General features: G+C 37.1%; 1 pseudogene; it reads left to right on the plus strand.

Annotated features, from left to right (window-relative positions):
• The first annotated feature begins 10,047 nt into the window (after positions 1–10,047).
• On the plus strand, positions 10,048–10,846 carry LOC136284135 (melanocyte-stimulating hormone receptor-like; annotated as a pseudogene).
• Positions 10,847–11,225: the final 379 nt, after the last annotated feature.

Below are 11,225 nucleotides of genomic sequence, written 5' to 3' on the forward strand. Positions count from 1 at the left end.
CAGCGCATCGTCGAAAGGTAAAAGGCTATGTGGTATGTCTCGCATCTTTCTGAGAAAGAGCAGAAAGTAGCTTGTGAATTCCAAAAAGTTTTCTTTCTGTAATGAGCGGTCAACTCCATGCGTCTCGTTTTAACTGCGCATGTCGATTCCACTTTCTGGCGATGAACAGTAAAAATAATAACGATAATGATAATGATAATGATAATAATTTTATCATGGGCAGTGCAAAACAGTTGGATTAATTTATAGCGAAAACGCCTGAAGCTACCGCGTCATAAATTAGCACCAAGTAAACTTGGAAAGGACAATAAGTTTATATCGAAAAACACATTTATACTTTTAACTTGTTTAATGCAACTTTTACCAATAATGAATACAGGAAAACTAAAATTAATTTCATTAGAATAAAAAAGGTGGTAAGTTTTGAGTCAGTAAACGGGGACTCAGAATTTTTTATTTGTCTAACGCTCGCAACAAGACGAAAAACATCTTTCTCTGTAATAAAACTGTTTACTAAATGAAGTTGACAGAATCATACAAAATGGTAGAGACAGGAACTCATAATTCTTAATTATTATTCAGCTCACGATCGACTATTTCCTTATTAAACAGCTGCGTACAGCTCATAAAATGCCAATGTTGCCATGCAAACGCCTTGTTCGATTCTGAGTTTCATCGGCGGAAGACTATAAAGAACCTGAGGAGACTTTTAAGAGAGTTACCGGAGACAAGGTAAGCTTTAAAGATTATTTTCTTGACAAATTGCTCTTAGCCATTTTCAATGTTTCTGAAACGGAGGTCACCCTAAATTCTGGAGAGAACTTATGGTAAAGTGATTTTCTGATTAAAGAAGGTTGTTCAATACACCTTAATTAGGTCGATTTATCTGAGGCAGTTTGAATTATTAATTTAAATCCTCATTCAGGTGACATAAGATTGAAGTGAAACCCAATTTTTATTGCCGGCTTTAAAGAAATAAAATGTACAGATCAACGTCCTCTTTGGCGTAAATATATTGAAAATGACAAGGAAAAACTACTTGAAAAAGCGGAGTAAATTGGCAGCTACAACTGATATCTTCGGGTGATCGAGGTAAAATGTGTGACAAAGAGAAAAAGGTTTAAATATTCGACACTTGTTTGTATGATACCATGACTGAAGGCAAAAAATGAGAACCGTTTTGTGTCAAATTCGTTTGATATGCTGTACTTGTTATAAGCCCATGTAGAGTTTTTTTTTTTAATATCTTTCTCATACTCTCACATGCTCCTATGCAGATGTGTTACGAGAATTCGTCAATAACAAGACTTAGTCAAAGCACATCCATGGACTCCTTAACCTTTTCCCCCTTATTATTATTATTATTATTATTATTATCGTTATTACGTTTTTAATTCACGACTTTTAACATTTGAAAGGAAAAAAACGTCTTCCATGGCAAGAACATATCAGAAATAAAATTAAATTGTTAGCCTTAGTAAAAAATTTTAAGAAAACATTTTCTACGCCCACGTTCACCTTTTGAGATGTGCATCTGCTGCAAAGCACGAATACACAGCCAATTTTTATCTTTATTAAAATTTTTAATTTATTCTCAATTGGTAAAAAAGAGAGGAGGAAGTGAAAGAAGACTACTTGAAATACATCTGGCGAAAAAAAAAAATTAGAAAGGAGAACAAAACAAAAAAAATTAAACTCACAAATAAAAGAAACACAGTAGTACTAAGAAAGTCCAAATATGAAAATAACAACGACGGTGATTAGGAGGAAACCCATGATCTATTGCCAGCTTCCGAGCTATAACTTACAGAAATCATCCATATCTGCCTAAGAAACTAATTAGTAAGTGAAAAATACGACATTAAGTGGCGCTGATATCTGATATGCAGATCCAATTGAAATGGAAAAACAAATTATTCGAACTTTTCTGCGGACCAATTTTGAACTATGATCGCAATGATGATAACCATGATTACAAGAATAATAGTCATGATAACTTTAATAATGATAGCAAAGCAAACGAAATAGAAACAAAAAGACAACGAAACATCTTTGAAGTGTTGGCGTTTTATTTCCAACGCTAATTATCAATTATGCATCTGAATAAATTATCAGTCTTCACTTGAATATGCAAGATAATTAGTAAATAATACATGTGGGCGCAGACATAGGATTTCTCTTTTCGTGTTCAGCTCGATGTCTTACGAGTTCGCATTGAGATCGCTGCGCTTACTCGTGAACGTTGACTTAAACATGAGAAGAGAAATTCCGAATGTACCAGCGACCATTATTATTGTTTATCATCTAAACACAATAGGTCTTTACCGGCAAGTAAAATAGACTTTATTAATGAATGAAAAAAATATGATCCACCATTCAAGAAGAAAGCCGTAAATTGCGTCAGCCAGAAGGCTAAAGATGAGAAAAAGCGTTCAATCATTACAAAAACAAGCAATGGGCGTAAATTTCGATTCACATAATTCTCTGACCTTTGAGCCATACCAAATGAGCTGTCATTGATCTAATGATCTAAGACATATCTGACTGGTTCGTGCATGTCATGTTTGTAGGAAATATATTGCGGTGCGTCTTTGAAGGGTAACAGTCTATGTGGCATGTCACGAATCTCTCTGAGAAATTGTGGAAAGTAGCACGTGAATTCAAAAAAGTTATATTTCTGTAAAAAGCGGTCAACTCTATGCGACACGACAAAATGAACAAAAGCATGAAAAAGCGTTTTCCGAGCAGGAATTAAAAAAATAGAACAAAATAAAATAAAATAATTAAAACCTATCAACTAATTTTTCTTTCTTAATTTTTTTTTGAAAAATTATTTTTTTAATTTGAGTGAGGAACAGGCGAACTTTGGGGTCAGAATGTTCGTTTTCTTTTGCAGTAATGAGCCTTCGCGGATGGAAAGTTACGAGTTCAATATTCACTGATTCGTGAATCGTAAAACGTGTTCAAAATCTCTTTGAAACAGCCTAAAGAAGTTTGATAGCTGTCTTAAGTAGCTATAGGAACTAGTTGTCGTGCACGACCAGAAGAGAAACAAAGGTCGTCTTCATATCGGAGAGGGGTTTTTTAAAAGGACGTAGCTAACATTTACGAAAACATACCGAAGGAGGGATGTAAGACCATGGGTAAACTTCGTTGCCTCAAGGGGTATCGAAATTAAGTGTGGAGGTTCCGTCAGTCTGGTCTCCTTCGCAGTACTCTGTGGTCAAAATGATTGTGGGAAATACCTTAATATTTCTCAATTATTTGGAACAGGAAAAGACTACTCAGATGGCTTCTTCACCGGAGTGTATAACCTGGATGGTTGTGGGCCTCACTGAATCTGTCACCATAATAGCTCTGAATTCGTTGACAGTGATTGCATTTTGTAGAGACCGTAATCTTCGTAAACGATCCACTTACTTGGTGATAAGCTTGGCAGTTGCAGACATGTTATCTGGGGGAAGTTCTGCACTCGACCTCTTCTATAATGTTGGAGCGATATGTAACTCCTGGAGGTACAATATAGAGCATTGGTACATACATGTCACACTCTTCTGGTTTGTCATATGTTCGTTAACAAATATGACTGTTATTTCTCTAGAACGCCTGAAGGCAACGTTTTGGCCCTTCAGACATCGTACGATCAAAAAGTCAGTCTACTGGGTTCTTATCATTGCCATCTGGTTAACAGCACTACTCATCTCATGTGCGTTAATAATAAATTATCACTATGTACATAAACAGAATTATTTTTTCTACGCCTGGGGTTCATTCGCCTCAATTTGTCTTTTGGTCATTTGTGTCTCTTACGTTTTTATTTTTGTCAAGCTTCGCTTTGGAAATCAGCCTCGACACCATGGCGCGGCGAATAGAGAAAGGAAACTAACCGTGACGTTGTTCACCGTGACTTCTCTCTCTCTACTATTGTGGCTGCCTTATGTTGTAACTAATTTTCTTTTTTTAGCCACTAATATTTCAAGTTCATTGTCTGAAATAGCGCGTTTCCGTTGGCGAGGGGGTTCAATTTTCTTGTTTTACGCAAACTCTTTTTTAAATCCGATATTGTATACTATGAGAATGCCAGGTTTTAGGCGAGCTTTAAAGATGTTTTGTCGCCAACGACCTCAGCCACACAGACAGGTTGAGATCATTCCCCTCCGTGAGATTAACATCCAAATTTGAATTTAACTAGTGTGGGAGAAATAAATTTCTACAAAGGTTGTGTGAAGGTAGTTTTTGATAGGAAGTTTGCTCTAAACTCTCCAACCTCCGTATTAAATAAAAAAAGGAAAGGAAAAAAGGAGGAAAATTGAATTAATCAGATTACGTTAGCGATCATTTATGATTAAACGTGATTCCTCTGTACGTTTTATGTGCAAGGTTTTATTTTGCATTTTGTTCATTTGGGTTTGTTTGATTATTTGCATTACTTTAGATTTAGTTCTGCATCAGTTTACGTTTCGTTTGCGTGTGTTTAAGTTGAGTTCACGCTTTTTCCAGCGTGATTATGTCAAAGCCGTTTTTTACCACTTTGCTTCGCTTCGATCGTTTCTATCGCTTTGCCTTGATTCGCTTCACGTTTTTTATAGGTTCGCTGGATTCCGTTTTTGTCAAAGAAAAATATATTAGCTCGTTAGACGTTGTGATTGTAATTTTAATCTCATTGTGCAATTTAGCATTATCGTATTATGTAAATAAACATTCAGGTAGTAGCTTGTCTTCTCTGAAATAGCTTAACGCTTTACATCCTAAAGTTAATATGCATTTCCTTCATACTGTTCTCGATATATTTCCAATGGATTTGACAAGGAGAATTTGTTAAACAATCAAGGGTTCTTAAAAGTTGATGATCATTTCCTTTATTCTCGTGACCTTTTTGTTTTATTCAGGGTTGATACTGTAAGGAGAAATTAGATGTAAGTCAATCTCAGAGTTCAAAGGGTTGACAGCTAAAGGATTTGTAGATGTGCTAGATGACCGCTCTTTATCAATTTGAATATACACAACATAAGGAAAAAAGGATGTGATTAGCTGAGTTATTCATCTTAATTAGTAATGGTAATAGGACTTCGTGGAGTCCAATTCGGTCTGCAATCATACTCGTTATCACGAGTACGATTACAGACCAAATTGGACTCCACGAAGTCCTATTACCAATTAATTATAAAAAGTACAATTTGCGAGAAGAGAAGTATAGCCAAGTTATGAAAGAAAGAGAAAATTTTCTGACAAAGGAATTAGTGTTTCTATAGTGATTGAAACCGAGGCTGCAGTCGGTTGATTTAAACTACATCTTTGGATGTGATTGGTCGATTTAAACTACAGCTTTGGATGTGATTGGCTTATTGAACTTTTCCATGATAAACTTTCCGATAACAATTTGGCAAGTAAATTAAAAGAAAAAGTGTAAGCATTTCAAACCAATCACAATCGAGGAAATTGTAATTTTCATGATGAAGACTGATACTCTTAGCATAAATGCATAATTTCAGGATAAGTAACACTTATGCATGTACGAAATAAAAAAATAGGAAATGGGTAGATGTGTTATAGAAATAAACTGACAAAAATAAAAGTCGACGAAAAAATACAAAACAGGCTCTATTTTCTCGCGCAAAGGGATGCAAATGTCGAGCTTGGGAATTGGATAAAGCAACATGACTTCAGCATTAAAGTCCTACACCCAGGAAAAGAGGGTGAAGTTTGCTTATCTGTTTGAATAGCTTTATTTAGCTTAAACTTAGGGAATAAAAAATGAGAGAATAAGGATCGGTAAACGAGGAACAGGGAATAAAGAACGGGGAAGAGAAAAAGTGAAGGTGAAGAGGAAACAGACAAAAGTCAACAGAGAACAAAGAACAGGGAACAGGCAGCAAGGAACAGATAGCAGTGAGCGGAGAACAGGGAACAGAGAACTGGAAACAGAGAACAGAGAACAGGGAACGGGAAAGAGGGAACGCGTTGTAGGGCAGGGAACAGGAAAAAGAGATCGAGGGAAGAGGGACCGAGGAACAGGGAGCAGGGAACAGGGAACAGGGAACAGGGAACAGCGACCTGGGAACAGGGCACAGAGAAAAGGGAACAGGCACCTGGAACAGGGAACAAGGAACAGGGAACAGGGAACAGGGCACAGGGAACAGGGAACAGGGAACAGGGAACAGGGAACAGGGAACAGGGAACAGGGAACAGGAAACAGAGAACAAGGAACAAGGAACATGGAACAGGGAAGAGGGAACAGGAAACAGGAAACAGGGAACAGGAAACAGAGAAGAGGGAACAGGAAACAGGAAACAGGAAACAGAGAACAGGGAACAAGGAACATGAAACAGGGAATAGAGAAAGGGAGACAAGGAACGGGGAACAGTTTACGGGGAGTGGAGAACGAGAAAAGGTGAATACAGAAAGAAATTATGCCTATATCGATATTTGAGTCGATTTTTCGGTGAACGGCAAAAAAATAATAGAAAGCAGCCAAGATTGTGTGGGCTAAATTTTGGCCGCGGTAAATGGCCGATATGTTGCCTAGAACTATGATTGATTGTAACAAAGTTCGGAACAAGCGCACGTTGTCCTCGGTTAAAAGAGTGTGCCTTATCAGAGAACAAAACACAGAGCTGAACTGTCATGTCATCTGCCTAATTGTCCGATCATTCCCCAGACTCTTTTCATGTATATTATTAACAAGTAATAACATGATTTCACACGCAATTTGGCATAATAAGCACTTATAATATTTTCAGAGACCATAAATTGCACGAACCACAACTTGCCAGAGACCACGCGAAACGTGATCCCCGAGGTTGCCTTGCACTTTGTGAAAGTGATGTATTACGAGTTTTGTTTGTTTGTTTGTTTTGTTTTGTTTTTGTTTTTTTGTTCGTTTGTTTGTTTGTTTTTTAATTCAAGCGCTAAGTAACGATGAGTCTCGCAACTCAGCACTTCTACACGGCGCAAAAAAGATAGTAATATTTCCCTCTTTGGAGCGATTATTGTGTTCCGCCACTTGGCACGTTGTGCTTTCCAGTTTGCTGACCACTTTGCTCGTCGTGAGTCTTAGCTACAAGTGGAATGTCAGCGATAGGGAACGGTGCATAGGAAACGGGGAACGTAGAACGTGGAACGGAGAAAGGAGAGCCAGAGCCTGGGACAGAAAGTACATCGGCAGAAATCTGGTCGTTGGAAAGGTGAGAAGTTCGGTCACTTCAGTTAAGTCCCGTGGTGTCCTCAGTCATCTTTAGTCGCTTGTTTGTTCTTGTTCTTATTGAGTTTCTTCTCAGTCTCCTTTTTTTCTCTTTTCTTTATTTATTTATTACTTTTCGCAAAGTTCGTTATGTCTCCTAAAGTGCATCACCTCACGGCAAAAAGAAAAGACTCTCGGAAAAAGGAAAAACCTCACGGCAAAAAGAAAAGACGCATGGAAAGAGAAAAAAAACCTCACGGCAAAAAAAAAATAAGACTCGCGGCAAAAGAAAAAACCTCGCCGCAAAAGAAATAACCTCACGGAGCAAGAGGGCATTTTGTTGCGCATGTTCTGCAAATTTTAGTTTGAAGCGAGAAACAGCTGCTATGCGCCTGCGTCGGTTTCCCGCTCAAGAATCGCGAAAGAAAAGAGCCAGGATAGTACGTCAGAAAACAACAAATGAATCGAGTATTTAAGAAAACCTTTTTGGTGATTTTTCCCTCTGTAAGTTAGATGGAAGTGGTAAAGTCCTAAAATTGTTCTGTGGTGTGTGGAAGGAAGTAATTTAAAAAAGGAAAAGATTGCATAAACGACTTCGAGTCTTCTCCTGTGATTGTTTGGGCGATCGACGTAGATGATGTTATTTGTGAAGGATGCAAGGGGCCTATGGAAGAGCACAAACGAATTGGTTAGTATGCTTTCATCGTGTCATTGCTATCTCAAGTTATCGCTGATCATTTGAAGTACTCACTTCGTGTGAGCGTTATTTAGAGCTTCAACTGTACTGCTAGTGCAATGTACTTGCAATTTTAACCAAAAATTAAAGTTTACAGAAGTTTATGTCTCGTTTCAAAAGGTTTTTTTTGTTTTTTTTTGGTTTTTTTTTTTTGATATGAGTCACAGTCGGCGGGGCCGATTACAAAAACAAAAATGGCCAATGTCGAGTGAAGAAAAGTAAGACAATGTTAATATTAGGGGCAAATACGGTCGTTACATTAAAGAGCTTGTTAGAAATGGAGGAATAATCATGGATTTTATCAGAGTAAGGAAATGTGTTTTCAACCATTAGTCTCTAAAATATCATCAGAGATTATTAATGATGTGGGGAACTTGTGAATTAATTTTCAATGGCACAAAAAGAATAGTATACACAATTGTATGAATCTTTTACCTTTTCCTTGAGGTTATTCTTTTTGCCGTGAGGTTCTTCCTCTCGCCGTGTGTCTTTTTCTTTTCCGCGCGGTTAATTCTTTTGCCGTGACAGTTGTGGGCCACCCTATACATTATTTAGTAAGAAACAAAGAAAAAAAACTCGTCAATTTCTTACATGTGAAGAAAGACGATTATTCAGCTAACGATCGACTTTTTTCCTTATTGAACGGTTGCGCACATCTTCCAAAGTGCCAATTTTTCAATGCCAACGCCATGTTCGATTCTGAGTTTTATCACCGGTAGATTACAAAAAACCTGAGGACGCTTTGAAGAAAGTTACTTGAGACAAGGCTTTGAAGATTTTTTAACAAAGTACATGGGCACAAATCGGCTCTTCGGAAAGGCGAGAGGTTCGGTCACTTCAGTCAAGTCACGTGGTGTCCTCGATCACCCAAGTCGTTTATTTATTCTTGTTCCTATTTTTTGTTTCTTAATTAATTGCAAAGTTTGTTGTGTCTCCTAAAGTAAATGAGAGAAGTGGATTCCATAATTTCGTGTGCAGTGCAAGACAATTGAATGATATTGTTAATTTGTTGCGAAAACGCTTGAAGCTACCTCGTCCTAAATTAGCACCAAGAAAACACGGAAAGGACAACTAGTTTATATTAAAACACACATTTATAATTTGAAACTTGTTTAATGCAACTTTTACCCGTAGGGAAAACAGAAAAACCTTTTTTTACCTCTTTTTTTTTCTTTCGTAGTCTTTACCGGCAGGTTAAGTCGACTTTATTAACGAATGCAAAAAAAAAGAAAAAAAAAAAAAGGATCCAAAAAGAAAATAAGATTGACCATCCAAGAAGAAAGTCGTAAATTGCGTCGGCGATAATGCTAAAGATGAGTAAAAGCGTGCAATCATTACAAAAACAAACAATGGGCATAAATTTCATTCACGTAATTCTCCCTCTAGGAACCTTTGAACCATACCAAATGAGCTGTCATTCATCTAAATGATCTAATAAATATCTGATTGGTTCACGCATGTTATCCATGTATGAAATATATTGCCGTGCGTCGTAGATGGGTAAAAGGCTATGTCGCATGTCTCGCACAGAAAGTAGCCAGTGAATTTGAAAAAGTTTATAAGCGGTCAATTCCATGCGACCTGACAAAATGAACAAAAGCATAGAAAGGCGTTTTCCAAGCAGGCATTAAAAAATAAAACAAAATAAATTGAAAAAATAAGATCTATCAACTACAATTTTCTTACTGAAAAATAATTATTTACATTTGAGTGAGGAATAGGCGAACTTTGGGGTCGGAATGTTAGTTTTCTTTTGCAACAATGAGCCTACGGGAAGAGAAAGTTACGGGCTCAAAATTTACTGATTTGTGACTCGTAAAAAGCGTTCAAAATCTCTTTGAAACAGCCTAAATCAGTTTGATGGCTGTCTTAAGTAGCTATAGAAACTAGCTGCTCAGCACGACCAGTAGGGAAACAAAGGTCGTCTTCATATCGGAGAGGGTTTTTTTTTAAAAGGACGTAGCTAACATTTACGAAAACGTACCGAAGGAGGGATGTAAGACTATGGATAAACTTTGTTGTCTGAAGGAATACCAAAATAAAGTGTAGAGGTTACGTCAGACTTGTCTCTTTCGCCGTATAAAAGACAGGTTAGTAATCTTTTCTCAAATCATTGCAAATCATAACCTGGATGGTTGTGGGCCTGACTGAATCTGTCGCCATAATAACACTGAATTCTTTGACAGTGATTGCATTTTGTAGAGATCGTAATCTTCGTAAACGATCCACATACTTGGTGATAAGCTTGGCAGTTGCAGACATGATATCCGGGGGAACTTCTACACTCGAACTCTTCTATAATGTTGGAGGGACATGTAACTTCTGGAGGTACAATACACTGTCTTGGTATCAGATACCACAGGTCTTACACCTCTGGTTTCCTATTGTTTTGTTAACGAATATGACTGTTATTTCTCTAGAACGCCTGAATGCAACGTTCGTGCAATCAAAAAGTCAGTCTACTGGGTTCTTATCATCGCTATCTGGTTGACAGCACTACTCTTTTCATGTGCGTTAATAATGATTCAATACTATACACGTAAATGGGACTATAATTACCACGCATGTAGTTCATTCATCTTTATTTGTCTTTTGGTTATTTGTGTCTCTTACGTTTTTATTTTTGTCAAGCTTTGCTTTGGAAATCAGCCTCGACACCATGGCGCAGCAAATAGGGAAAGGAAACTGACCGTGACGTTGTTCACCGTGACTTCTCTCTCTCTTTCCCTATTGTGGCTGCCTTATGTTATAACTAGTTTTCTTTTTTTTTTGCTACTGACATTTTCAGCTCATTGTCTGAAATAGCGTTTCTCCGTTTGCAAGGTGGTTCAATTGTCTTGCTTTACGCAAACTCTTTTTTGAATCCGATATTGTTTTCTATGAGAATACCATATTTTAGGCGAGCTTTAAAGTTATTATGTCGCCAATGACCTCAGTCACACAGACAGGTTCAGATCTTTCCCTTCCGTAAGATTAACCCACAAAATTGAATTTAACTAGTGGGGGGGAAATGAACATTCACAAAGATTCTTTGACTGTAGTTTTGGGGAGGAAGTGCTCTATACTCTCCAACTTCTAAGTTAAATAAAAATGTGTTTATGTTTATGTTTGTATAGGTTCGCTGGATTCCGTTTTTGTCAAAAAAATAAATAGAAGTAGATTGTGATTACAATTTTAATCAGATTGTGCAATTCAACATTATCATATTATGTAAATAAACATTTAGGTAGTAGCTTGTCTTTACAAAATAGCTTAATTAATTATAACGTTTCACATCCTAAAGTTAAAATTCATTTCTTCCATACTGTT

This window comes from Pocillopora verrucosa, chromosome 11 (genome assembly GCF_036669915.1).
Source record: "Pocillopora verrucosa isolate sample1 chromosome 11, ASM3666991v2, whole genome shotgun sequence".
Taxonomy (NCBI): domain Eukaryota; kingdom Metazoa; phylum Cnidaria; class Anthozoa; order Scleractinia; family Pocilloporidae; genus Pocillopora; species Pocillopora verrucosa.